Raw genomic sequence first — 13899 nt, forward strand, 5'->3', positions numbered from 1 at the left:
CATTTTCCACCGAGCCCTTCAGAGGCCCCTAGACTGCCTCCACCAAACTCCACAATGCCAGCTGCTCCCGTCCAAAGAGAATGCGAGCAGGGGCGTAGCCAGGATCAAAACTAGGGGGGGGCAAGCCATGGCCGTTCAGGGGCGGGGCCAAGGCACAGAAGGGGAGGGGCCACAAAGTGGGCGGGGCTAAAGGGCCAACGAGCCTGATGACATCGTGGCGGTGGCAGCAGCGGCCACCTTGTGCTTCTGGGGCTGGTAGCGTTGGCGGCTACCCTGCTTGGCTGGAGAGGACGGGAGGGTCGAGCAGGCGAGAGGGGGTGGCAGGGCGGGCGAGGGCGAGGCAAGACATGGCCGCAGCCACGACGGCTCCGAGGCGTTGCTGCATATCAGCATAATATTTCAACCATGGTTCAAGCCCCACCTTAGGGAAAAAATCCTGCATTGCAGGGGGTTGGACTAGATGACCCTTGTGGTCCCTTCCGACTACAATTCTATGATTCTATTGATATATTACCATAGCATATGCATCATTCTGCTTTCTTGAATTGTCCTACTCCTAGGCATAGCATCTAACTCCTAGAGGCCTAGGTGCCCCCCCCCAATTACTGGTAAATACCGTATTTGTAAGAGTCATCCCCCCATGTTGATGGGCTTTCTATGTGGGGCTTATCTGCCTCCCCCCGTATTTTATTAAGGATGGAAGAGGGAGGGAAGGAAGGAAGAAATAGAGAGAGAGATAACTCATATTTGTGGGTGTCTCTGGATGACGCTGTGATGCTGGAACTCTGCAGCAAGAGGACGGGAGGGTCGGGCAGGCGAGAGGGGGTGGCAGGGCGGGCGAGGGTGAGGCAAGACATGGCCGCAGCCACGACGGCTCCGAGGCGTTGCTGCATATCAGCATAATATTTCAACCATGGTTCAAGCCCCACCTTAGGAAAAAAATCCTGCATTGCAGCGGGTTGGACTAGATGACCCTTGTGGTCCCTTCCGACTACAATTCTACGATTCTATTGATATATTACCATACCATATGCATCGTTCTGCTTTCTTGAATTGTCCTACTCCTAGGCATAGCAGCCAACTCCTAGAGGCCTAGGTGCCTCCCCCCCCCCCAATTACTGGTAAATACCGTATTTGAAAGAGTCATCCCCCCATGTTGATGGGCTTTCTATGTGGGGCTTATCTGCCCCCCCGTATTTTATTAAGGATGGAAGAGGGAGGGAAGGAAGGAAGAAATAGAGAGAGGGATAACTCATATTTGTGGGTGCCTCTGGGTGACGCTGTGATGCTGGAACTCTGCATGTACAGGAGCCTTGTAAGCAGCTTTCGCTCTGCTTGATTTACAGCAGGCACGTCCAACAGGTAGATTGTGATCTACCAGTAGATCACTGGATGTCTGTGGTAGATCACTGGTAGGTCACTGGCACCCCTAAAAAAAGCTCACCCAAAATTTTCCTCCTCCCTCAAAGTTGAACTATGACCTGAAGCCCTAAACAAAAATGGGCCTCCCTTCTAAAAGAAGCTCAACAAGTTTGACCTAAACCCCAAAAAACAGGGCTTCCCTTCCTTTAAAAAAAAAACTCAATAGCTTTGACCTGAACCCCCCAAAAGGGGGTAGATCACCCCCAGTTTTAAACTCTGAGTAGATCAGAGTCTCTTGGGAGGTGGCCACCCCTGATTTACAGTATACAGATGCAGGAGGAGGGGCAGACTGGAACACCAATGCTTTTTATAAACATCACTGTGTCTGTCAAAGCTACAGCCCCCCCTTTCTTATTCACTTCTTTTTAGCCTTGCAGAGCCACCTTATTCAAATTGAATCCTCTGAGTCTGCACCCTCATTAAATCGCCAATAGAACTCTTAATGCTCCTGAATGCTCATTAACAACTGCCACTTAAGAACAATAGGGTGAAATGGTCAGCTATCGAATCTTGCCTGGGGATATATGCTCCATTGTCTTAACTGCTTAACTACTGGTAGCCACTTTGCTTTATTTATTTGATGTGTTTTTGTTACTGCTGTGTCCCCCCCCCCCCAGCAAGTGGAGACTTAGCTGCTCTTGCTAAAGCAAAGCCCTTTCCACTTCAGTTTTTGGAGGGGAAAAGTGCTGGTTATGGTCTGTAAAATACATTATTATTTTTGCTTCTAGGGGGGGGCAGCTGCCCCCTCCTGCCCCCCCTGCCTACGCCCATGAATGCAAGAGGGAAGAGGTTTTGGGTTTCTATGCATTTCTGCAGTGCTGCAAGATTCCAGACGTGCAAGGTCCATTGATATGTTCCCAGTTGATGTGTTGGGCCATCGCTCAGTAGCAGAGCATCTGCTTGGCCTGCAGAAGTCGTAGGTTCAATTCCAGGCATCTTCAGGTAGGGCTGGGAAAGACCCGTTGGTGCTGCCAGTCAGTGTATACAATACAGAGTGGGATGGACCAATGGTCTGGCTTGGTATAAGGCAACTTCCATGGCTCCTATTTAAATCAGCCCTTAGAGCCATAAGGACGGTGCTGATAACACCAAGGTTGCAGGTTCAATCCCCCTATGGGACAGCATTGCAGGAGGTTGTACTAGATTATCCTCAGGGATCCAAGTTCCAAATCCACAATTCTACGATTCTATGACTGGCATCTTACTTTATTTTTAAGGCAAGGGCTGTAGCTTAGTGGTGGAGCATCTGCCTTGCATGCAGAAAGTCCCAATTTCAATTCCTGCCATACTGAAGGACACTTGAGAAAGACTCCCTGAAGAGCTGCTGCTGGTCAGTGTAGAGTAGACAATACTGAACTACATGGTCAAATGATCTGACCCAGTATAAGGCAGCTTTCTATGTCATTCTCCGGTTGCTGCGCACAGCCAAAGATGCGGGTCTGCTATTGAATGAGCAATACTGATAGAGAACAGCACTCGCTTCTGCATTCCGATGCGCACGTGGTTTTTGGATAGATGGGACTTTGCACATCTAGCTGCTGATTATTTTCCTGCCCAGCAAAAAGTAAATGGGCCAGAAGGAAGGCTCAGTATCACTGCCGACAATAGCAGAACAAGAAGATCCATACCGGAAATCAAACCTAGCAGATGACCTCAATGCCACTACCTTTCCCCAAAAGATACCGGGGGGGGGGATGCTTCTCTGCCATGGGATCAAGAGACAAAGAAGGGAGGCAGAGAACTGCAGCGCAAGAGGGACCCTGGTTTGGCTGGTGCCCAAGCGACAGTGCGTTCGGCATAATGGCTAAACCAGCTGTGCGAACAAAGCATCTTTTCCTACTAGGAAGGAGTCCTTGTCCTTTTCCACAGCTACCCCCCTTCCCCTCAACCAGCCCAGGATTGTCAGCCCCTTTTGCTTATTCCTTTGTCCAAGATGCAAGCAAGATAGGTGGGGTAGAGATGGTGGAAACTCCTGAAGATTCTCTAGCCTTTGCAATATCACAACAGGCAGACAAGAGACTAACACACAGAGGCTGAAACTGGTGTGTTTAACACACAAGGATTGGGGGTGGTGGTGGTGTTAGAATTGGCTACTAACCATGATGGCTATGCTCTGGCTTCACGATCAGAGGCAGTCACACTTCTGAATGTCAGTTGCTGGAAACTGCAGAGGGGAGAGTGTTTTAGCATTTAGGTCTGCTTGCAGGTTCCCCACTGGGGCACCTGGTTGGCCGCTGTGAGAACAGGATGCTGGACTAGAAGGGCCATGGGCCTGATCCAGCAGCATCTTCTTATGTTCTTAAAAGCTAAGGAACAACAGTTCCTTACCCCCACTCTGCTCTGCTCAGGACTCAGAAAATATGCAGCTACTGAAATATCATTTTTATATAGTTATCAAAGATAAGAGTTGGCCAGTCCTCTCATAATCTAGTACCTGGCCACCCTATTATCAGGGCTTCATATATGCCTTATGCCAGCCTGGTGCCCTCCATATGCTTTGGACTACAACTCCCATCAAGCCCAGCCAACACACTTGGGGCTGATGAGAGTTGTAGTCCAAGGCATCTGGAGGGTACCAGGCTATTCATTTATTTGATATCTTACTTCTCTTTCTCCATATAGTCCCAGGGTAAAGGTAAAGGTAAAGGGACCCCTGACCATTAGGTCCAGTCGTGACCGACTCTGGGTTTGCGGCGCTCATCTTGCGTTATTGGCCGAGGGAGCCGGTGTACAGCTTCCAGGTCATGTGGCCAGCATGACAAAGCCGCTTCTGGCAGCACACGGAAACACCGTTTACCTTCCCGCTTGAAGCGGTACCTATTTATCTACTTGCACTTTGAAGTGCTTTCGAACTGCTACCCTGTTTCTCCAAAAAGAAGACGTAGCCATAAAATAAGCCGTAGCAGGATTTTTAAAAATTCAAGGAATATAAGCCATACCTCGAAAATAAGGCATAGTGATAGGCACAGCAGCAATGCCAGCAGCGGCAGGAGGAGGAAAAAAAAAAAGACACCCCCTGAAAATAAGCCATAGTGGGTTTTTTTTTTATAGGAAAAATAAATATAAAACGGTGTCTTATTTTTGGAGAAACACAGTAGGTTGGCAGGAGCTGGGACCGAGCAACGGGAGCTCACCCCATTGTAGGGATTCGAACCGTGGACCTTCTGATCACAGCAAGCCCTAGGCTCTGTGATTTAACCCACAGCACCACCTGCGTCCCCCAGTCCCAGGGTAGGTTACAACAATATTAAAATCAATTAATTTAAACAATGTACAATAACAATAATAGGTTGGGTCCTAATATTTATATGTATTTCAGATGCCAAAGGCCAGAGTAAAGAGGTACTCCTTCAGCATATGACGGGAACTACAGTATAAGGTACCAGCCATACCTCTGTGGGGATGGAATTTCACCACTTAGGGGCAGCCAGATAATGCCCTTTCCTGGTCTTCATCTGCCAATGGTCCGAGGCAGCAGAAATACCAAGAGGGTCTCTCTGTTGATCTTAACACCCAAGGGGGTCTGTAGGGAAGGTCGGTGAAGCACAGAATGGCTATTTAAAAAAGGCATTAACTATAGAATTCATTTTCCTAAGCAGATTCTGTTTAGTTTTCAAGGAAAGCTTCTGGTCCTTACGGCTGCCTGAAAGTTTGTGGTCAATGCCTAGGAAAAGCCAAGCAGTCAGAGGAATCCCTGTACTGTATATGCTTTGCAGGGCTCTTTCTCATCCCCTAGCAACAATGCAGGTGGGAGAAATCAGAAAACAAATCTGCATAATTTATAAAGGTCACAAAATGCAGCTTTTTGTGGCACAGAATTCTAGTTACTAGTTGAGAAACTGAGGCAGGATTTGTGGGTCTCCCTGTTCCCACCCAAGCTATGCTCAGCAGCCATAGCCAGTTAAGGCTTGAACAACAAAAAAGTGCATCTGTGGCAGAATGTGACCGACCCCTGAATGCATGGGTTCTTCAAATACTTCTGCGGGGGCTTCTGTGCGTTTCATGGGCTCCCCTCTGCAGAGTGCCTCTTGCTTCCAAGAGCTGAAATTAACTCGAGCTCCTGAAGGATTTGCAACCAGAGTGGAGCAGCCAACAGCTCTGCCAAGCTGGAAAAGTCCTCCAGGAAACCTTAATGGGAGGGTGCTGGAGAGTCTTAATTGGATAAGTACAAGGCATGGAGGATGGTCAGCCCACCGCTGTCAAGGCAGCCTAATTGCCTAAACCCAATGTATGTACCGCAATGAACAGGAATAAAGGAGGCAGGAACCTGCTGCTGGACATGGCTGCCATGATGATGCTCTTGAGTCCTGCTATATCAGAGGTTTGTGATACTAGGGAGGGATGCTAGATGCTGCTGTTCTTCTCAGCTCCTGGTTGTGGGTGTGTCCCTGGGGCACTTGGTTGGCCACTGTGAGAACAGGGTGCTGGACTAGATGGGCCATTGGCAACAGGCTGGTGCAATAGGCTCTTTTTATGTTCTTGCTGTTTTTTTGTTTTTATGGTGTTTTTTATGGACCAACTGTTATTGCAGCATTTTATGTAGACCATTTTGGGAGTCCTTGGACCACAGAACTGCATACAAGTATTCCCAAATAAATACAGCACAGCATTTACAGGAGTCCTCACCCAGAGGCTGATCTAGTGGCAGGTGACCAAAGGGATTCTTTTTTAGGTATGCCTTATCTATTGTATAGGTCAGGGTTTTTGTCCTTATGTATAATTTATGCTCATGTGTTTTTGTTTTGCTACAGCCTGCATTCGAGTTGCCTTATTAATAAATTTGAATGTGATTGTCTGAAGTGCTGGGCTTAGGAAGTGGCTGTCACGAACTACCTGCACACAAATTTATTGTCTTATGTGATAGGGACAAAGTATGCATGAAAACGCTGCCCTGGGGTCTTGAAATGGGCAGGGAAAAAAGGCAATAAAAATAGAATGTCAAGAGTTGAATAAATGACAAGCTGCTTATTGAGTATGTATCCACATATATATATGTAGGGAGGCTAAATGATGTTGCATCAGGGGTCGCCCCACACTTTCCCACAGGCATCTGGTTGGCCACTGTGAGAACAGGATGCTGGACTAGTAAGGGCCATTGGCTATTCTTATGTTCACCGTCCTGTGCATCTTCATGCCACATTTCTTATCACATAAAGTCAAAACTTTTGGGGAGGTGAATCTGTTGCATAAGGCCTCCCAAGCAATGCTGATTGTGCAACCTGAATTTAGGAACATAGGAAGCTGCTTTATACCACATCAGATCATTGGCCCAACCAGCTCAGCCCTGTCTACGCTAAATGGCAGCTGCTTTCCAGGATTTCAAACATGGGTTTCTCCCAGCCTTACATGGAGATGCTGGGAATTGAATCTGGGGTCTTCTGAACGCAAACCAGATGCTCTACCACTCAGCTAAAATCTGTGACCAAAGATGCATCTGGTCCAGCAACATAGGAAGTTGCTTTACACCAGGCACCCCCAAACTGCAGCCCTCCATATGTTTTGGCCTACAACTCCCATGATCCCTAGCTAACAGGACCAGTGGTCGGGGAAGATGGGAATTGTAGTCCAAAACATCTGGAGGGCCGAAGTTTGGGGATGCCTGCTTTACACCAAGTCAGACTTTAGTTCATTCAGCTCAACCCTGTTGACACTCATGGACTGCCTAAACCTTTACATCCCAGCTTGACCACTGAGATCACCTGCAGGAGCATTTCTGGTCCTTCTCAGAGTTGGTGAGGCTTGTTTGACAACAACAAGAAACCAAACCCTGTCCTGTGGAACTCTCTGCCAAGGGAGATTCAGCAGGCATCTTCTGTGCCAACTTTTAAACACTTGCAGAATACTTTTCTATTCTGCTAGGTCTATGTAGGCAATTAAGAGTACATCCCCCACAATGGTCTACTGATCTTTGCTTCTAGCATTGTTGTTTTCAACTTTTGCTGTTGTAAACCACTTTGATACATTTTGGTGATATATATAAATATAAACAAACAAATAAGCAAGCAAGCAATCAAGCAAGCAAACAAACAAACAAACAAACAAACAAACAAACTGGCAGCAGCTCCAAACACTGAAGTCTCTCGCAGTGTGAACCTGGGACCTTCCTTCAGGCATACAAAACATCAGCTCCCATGTCTGTCTAACACTCTCAAGCATTTGTAACCAGAGTGCAAAAATACCGGGACTTCAGCATCTGCTTCAGCCTCCCCACCAAAGCCACACACGAGTCACCCCCTTCCCTCCGACTTGAACTTCCCAAAAAAGAAAAGTCCTTCTCCAGGCCTGTGGGCCGATTACACAACAAACCCCACGAGCCCCTATCTTCGGCTCAGCTGCAGGGGCAAGGCTGCAAGCGCAGCTGCCAGTCACCTATTCACACCCACCCCCCGATCTTGCCCGTCTGCTCTCCCATTGGCCGAGAGCGGGTTCTTTGGCTGCATTCGTTCCCAGGCGCCGACCTCTCATTGGCCGGTGCCGTCCTCCCGCCCGACCATTGGCCGAAGAGAGCGACCACCGAGGGCGCTTCTCCCCATTGAGAAGCGCCGCCAGCCCTCCCGGCATTCCAAACGCCCCCCTCCCCGCATAGCTGGGCCGGCCCGGACAAGCGACGGCGCTTCTTCGCCCTTCCCAAGCGCTGCGCCTTGGAAACCTCTCCAAGCGCGCGGGCGGCTCTTCCCGGATTCCCTCCCCCACCGCCCCGCTGCAGTCGGCACCGGGCAGAGAAAGTCCGGGGGCTACTTTTTCTGGGGGGAGGGAGAGAAGCGACCCCTCCGCAAGAGCCCACAGGCGAGCGCAGCGTCGAGACTTGTCGGGGATGCATATGGAGGATGACCGCGCCTCCCCACCTCCCTTCCCGCCAGGACGAGGAAAGTGGGGTGCATATCCTCCCCGCCCCGCTTTCAGGTGCCCCATTCCGATCCCCGACTTGTCCCTCACCTCGGCGGCCCCCGATGGCGCCTCGGCTCGGGCTCGCGCTTTCCGTCCGCCTTGCTGCCGTGGCTCGGATTGCCGCTGCCGTCGCGGCTCGAGGAGAGGGAGAACTTTTTAGTCTCCTCCCCTTCGGAGTTGAAGGAAACACGGGGGGAGACGGAGGGGGGCTTGGCGTTGTCTGGGAAGGCTGAGCCTGGAGCAGGTAGAAGGCGAGGGAAGGGGCGCCTTCACACATGACGCTGCAGCAGGGTCGAGTTCTTCTGTTTAAATAAACGAGGGGGCTTCCAGATTATTTTTGGGGGGGGGGTAGAGGGAGGGACTGACTTTGCAAATACAATAGGTCGTTGGCAACCGTTTCTTTTTCTTTTCCTTTTTTTACTTCCCTGGTGCTTCCCTCGCGGGTATTTATTGTAGGATGGGTGCTCCTCAGGCCTGGAGATTTTTCAAAGTGACGACAAGATTGCCAGCCTCATGGGGGTAGTCTTCTCATTTCGGATATCTTAGCAACCGGTTCATAACACCAAACTATCTGGGACGTGATGAAGGCCATGCTCAGGGGAGTTCATAAAAGAAAATGTTTTCAAAAACCAATTTGAACAAGAAATTTCCTTGCTATTACCGGAATATGAGAGGACTATCAACTGAAACGTACAAAATAATAGAAAAAAAGTAGAAGAAAGTTGACTATGGAAATTAACCAAACAATTGTGGACCTGATATATGTTAAACTGTTTTTTTTAAAAAAAAGTTTGGTGGAAAATTAAATACACTTCAAAGTATATTTGCATAGCGTTTGTTTCATTCTATTTCTTCCTTTACACACCTTCCTGTCCAAATGCTGTTCAAATTAAAGACTTCTTACATCTATGACCATGGGCGTAGTGGGGGGGGCAGTTGTCTCCCCAATCAAGTAAAATAATAGAAGTACTTAACTAACTGACCAATCACATTGGTCCTGCCCCCCCTGCAACAAAAATATTTGCTACGCCCATAGTGATCATCTCACTATGTGAGGAGGACCAAAGATGCTTAGATAATAAAATCACTTGTGCACCTTGATTCCCATGCACTTGTGAATGGAATCGGGCTGCATGGCTCCTACTTCTGCCACCATTACTTGAGAGGAAGCCCTGATGGTGTGGAACAGGGGTCGGCAAGGTTTACCTCGCCTGGGCCGGTTCACTCCAGCGGAGATCCCTCTGTGGGCCAGATTGCGCACATGCTTACGCACATGCACCTGCGATTTCCGGCATCTGCACATATGTGATTTCCAGTGCTCGCGTCTGCGCAGGCATGATTTTTGGCGTCTGCGCATGCACAGACGTGATTTCTTGCACTGTGGAAGCAAGTCCCCATGCCATGCTGCGCCATTTTAGCGCAGCCCGTGGGGACTCGCCAAGCAGGCTGCGCGGCTTGGGGGCTGGTTAAACGACCCTCGTGGGCCGCTTGTGGCCCATGGACCTTAGATTGCCTACCCCTGGTGTGGAAGGAGAGTCACTTCTGGGTAACCTGTGTGGGACCAAGCTGCAGGGACCTCTGGCACACCAGGTGCTTAAGTCCAGCTGAAAGCAATCCCAGGCATGCCTACTCAGGAGTAAGCACCATTGACTTCAAATGGGGATGGCTTCAGGTAAATGTATACTATTGCAGCAACAGCTGTGTGCACCTCATACAGTAAAAGCACATGGCTTCCCCCAAATAATCCTGGGAACTTTGCTAAGGGTGCTTGCTATCTCTTGTGATAGCACTATCTCTCTGAGGGTAAACTACAGGTCCCAGGATACAAATGTAAAAACAAATATTTATTTGGGTAATGTCCACCCGCTACTGATACCGGTGGGACATGGTTTAACCATCTGCATAGCTATGTTTTCAGTTTCTGCTCCAGGTTTTGGAGGGTCTTTGGGCAAGACAGGTCGCAATGGGGGAAGAGAACGAAAGAGGAGCCTGGTGGGTCAGGCCAGTGGCTCATCTAGTTCGTTCAGCATCCAACCAGCATCACAGTTCCCAGGTGCCTGTGGGAAATCTGCAAGCAGGACCCAAGCACAAGAGGATTCTCGCCTCCTGGACTTTGCAGCAACTGGGATTCAGAAGCATTGCTGCTTCCAAATGTGAAGGCAGAGCATAGCCATCATGGTTACAAGAAGGGGCAGGTCCAGGGGGCTCTTGCCCATGGGACGCCAGGTGAGGTTTGCACCCTCACAGCTAGGCTGCCTGTTTTGCTGGATCATGCTAATGATACACAATGTAGCGCTCTCTATTTCTCATTCATATAACACACACCACACACATATATGTCTAGCAGCTGCTTGGCCAGGCAACATCATTCCAAGAGAGCGATGCTTTTGTCATTAACAAGAGAAGATTTATGAACTGTATTTGGCAGCATTCTAGGGAGTGTGTGCGCGCGCTGCAGTTATAGCATTTTCCCGGAATGCTATTATGGAAACACAACTCCTATATGGAATAGTTGAAAGAGCCAAACATGTTTAGCCTGGAGGAGAGGGGATTAAGAGGGAGACATGGTAGCAGCCTTTAAATATCTGGAGGGCTTTTCTCATGCAAACAATGGAGCGGGCTGGTTCTCTGGAGAGCTGGGCTAGAACCAATGGGTGGAAATGGCCAGAAAGCAGGTTGTAGTTAAACTTGGCAAGGGTTGCTTGAAAGTGGAACAGTCCTATGCCTGTGCATTTTGGGAAGTGATGGGCTGCCCTTTGCTGGAAACATTTAAGCAGAAGTTGGACGGCCACTTGTCCTGGTGCTGTAATTGTAAGGTTCCTGCACTGAGCAGTGGGTTGGACTAAGGGAAAACCCATATGACTTTCCAGAGAAAAACTACCTGGCCAGCTGTCTACTTCCAAGCAGTGATGGCTGGTGCCCATTTGGGCTGTTGGGGTGGAAAGCAGGGAGACCAACATATGAGGGAGCCAGGGTCAGTGACAGGCAAAGCCAACTAATTTTGCTTTGTCCCCATCCTTCTCCCTGCTTAGTTTTACAAGGGCAACACTGAGACTAAGGAGGAAGCTGAAAGCCAAGGCCTGAAAACCCCTGGACTGGTTGTAAGTACAAAGGCAGGCAGGTGGGTGGTGGTGGTTGCCCCCCCCCATTTTAATAGTGTCATCCATAGTTTGCAAGACGACAGTGCTCTGTTTTGCTGTAGTAGTTGTGAGCAAAAGGAGGAAAGCCTCAACTTTGGGGTTGAGCACATGTACATTGAACATCCCAACTTCAGGTTCAGTTCATAGGAAGCAGCGCTGATTCTCTCGGCAAGTTTCAGTAACGTTCGTCCAGTATGCAGAATGGAGAGGCAATTGTATCAACAGATAACTATTTTGGGTGTCTCGCCCAGTCCCTGCTGACTGTTCCTCTGGATGCTCTCACTGCTTCACAATCTGCAAGAGAATACTCAAATTACTTGTGTTATTTCTGCATTTCGATTATAGGGACCTAGGAAACCAAGTCAGAACTACTGGTTTACCTAGTTCACTTTGTCCACTCTAGCCTTCCCCAATTCCATTTGTTTTGGACTGCAACACCAATCTGCCCTGGCCAGCACAGGGGTTGTAGTCCAAACCACATGGAGGACACCAAGTTGGGGAAGGCTGGTCTACACTCATGGGTCTGTTGTCCCACCCCCTGACTAGCAAAATCAGACTTGTGCAGAATAGAAGTAAACAAACTTGTTCAGTTGCACAATTTTATATTCCAGTGGCAGATGCTTTCCCCCCTTTCTATAAAATTTATTCCAGTGGGACATAGTTGTGTATTCTCTGTACCTTATATATACGTATTTCATTACAAATCTGTTATGCGTTGGTTTGTGGCTTATTTTGCATGTTTTATTGAGGGACCTCCTCCTTTGGCTTCAAAGTTGGCAAACATGAGCTCAACTGAGCATAAGAGACCAGCAGATGCATGTGCTTGCTAAACTTTGGTCCACATTACACATGTGGCCTTGTGGAGGTTGCATTTCATTCCTCCTCCATACACAAGTGTGACTTTGCCCTATCGATAATTCACTGCAGACCAGTAGGCAAGTTTTCTTTTTCTTCTAAAGGCTGGCTCCTCTTTTCCTGTGACACACAGAACTCACAGAACTCTGTGCAAAAACTGCTGGCAAAACTACTCCATATCTTGCTCTTTTTTGGGGTGTGTGTGTGATATTCCTCTCTTAAGTTTCTCCTATTTTTGGCAGCGGTTTTCTGTCACTTATTTAACATTTGCCCTAGTTGTATAAGGCTTGTGGCCAGTTAGACAACAACAGCTACTTCTGGAGCACTGATTCTGATTGTTTTGCAGGGAGGTTCGGTGTTGGTGGGGGTATATTTACCTTATATAAAGCTTTCAAATCTTGGCTAGAGATCAGTTAGGAACTGCTTATAGACTCCAGTGTGTGTATTGATCTGTAGTATTTTATAACAAAGCACAGCTACAAATACATCTTGAATACAATTATGTGAACACAGATAACAAAATAGCACTGGAAACTCTGCATAGGGATCGGGTGTTTGAATACCACTTTAGTTAGCTCTGTCAGGCATTGGTTCTAGTTCCACCCAGGGACTCAGCTATACAGTTGCAAATAAAACATTTTCAGTGTGTTTTAAGTGCAACATACAATGTGACACAAGATGGCGATGGTGAGCCTTATGGAAAATTCAATGCATTTAAAAATGCTTTTTTTAAAATTAAAAAAAAAGCATTTTCAGCATGGCTTTTATATGTGTGTAGATTCCACCCTAGTGTTAGTCTCCCTGCCTTCCACCCAATGGGCCTCCATTAGTTGTAAACCACAATAACTCTCCAGCAACTCAGGTCCCAGAGCAGCATTCCAGAGAGCCCAAGGATCTGGAACAACCCCAGAGCAGGTTTGGCTTCTGCACCAAGTGGCAGGCATGTGTGTGCAGGAATGCCTCGCTTCCTCACTTTTTCTTCTCTTGCAGGAATGGTGTTTTGTGGTGGCAAGGTATGGCAGGCTTGGCTGATCAGGGGATGGTGTGTGCAGAAGAAGGTGGCTAGTATTCTTCATATAGTCCAATATAGTCTTCTGTGATCAGCAGCAGCAACCCTCCAGGGTCAGGTCTTTTCCATCACCTGCCTGCCAACTCCTCCTCCTTATGGGAGATGCTTCCAGCGACTAAATTTGGGACCATCTTGTTCTGCCTCTAAGCCCTGCTCTCTCCCATGGCCTGGCAGGGCAGCAGGAGCTGAGGTCAGTGCAAAAACTCAAAATTCAGACGTGAACAATACCTCCTGGTTGCCTTGTGTGGTATTCCTGCTATTCTTTTCAAGGGAAGGCTCAGAGAGGTGAAGATATGTCTGTGGGCCAAGTTGGGAGGAGCTCTCCAGCTGCTGGCAGATGTTCCTTTATGCCTCTGCCCCCAAGCCGTGTTTATTGGACGTGCAGTAACTCTTTGCACAATGGAGGAGGCATCCTTTGCTTCCCTGGATGCAGGCAATGTTTCACAACGTGTGACTTGGGTTTCTCAGATGATAGTGGTTTTCAAAATAACCAAAAAAGAGCCACAATAGGCCATTTTTCTCTTT

General features: G+C 48.3%; 1 protein-coding gene across 1 annotated transcript in view; it reads right to left on the bottom strand.

Annotated features, from left to right (window-relative positions):
* CCDC102A (coiled-coil domain containing 102A) overlaps positions 1 to 8493 on the bottom strand; it is a 41469-nt gene extending 32976 nt beyond the window's left edge. The window contains exon 1 of the mRNA XM_035119814.3: positions 8359 to 8493. The gene's annotated coding sequence lies outside the window, so the exon portion shown is untranslated. The remainder of the gene's footprint in view (positions 1 to 8358) is intronic.
* Between the last annotated feature and the right edge of the window lie 5406 nt (positions 8494 to 13899).

This window comes from Zootoca vivipara, chromosome 6, assembly GCF_965207765.1.
Source record: "Zootoca vivipara chromosome 6, rZooViv2.hap1.1, whole genome shotgun sequence".
NCBI lineage: Eukaryota > Metazoa > Chordata > Lepidosauria > Squamata > Lacertidae > Zootoca > Zootoca vivipara.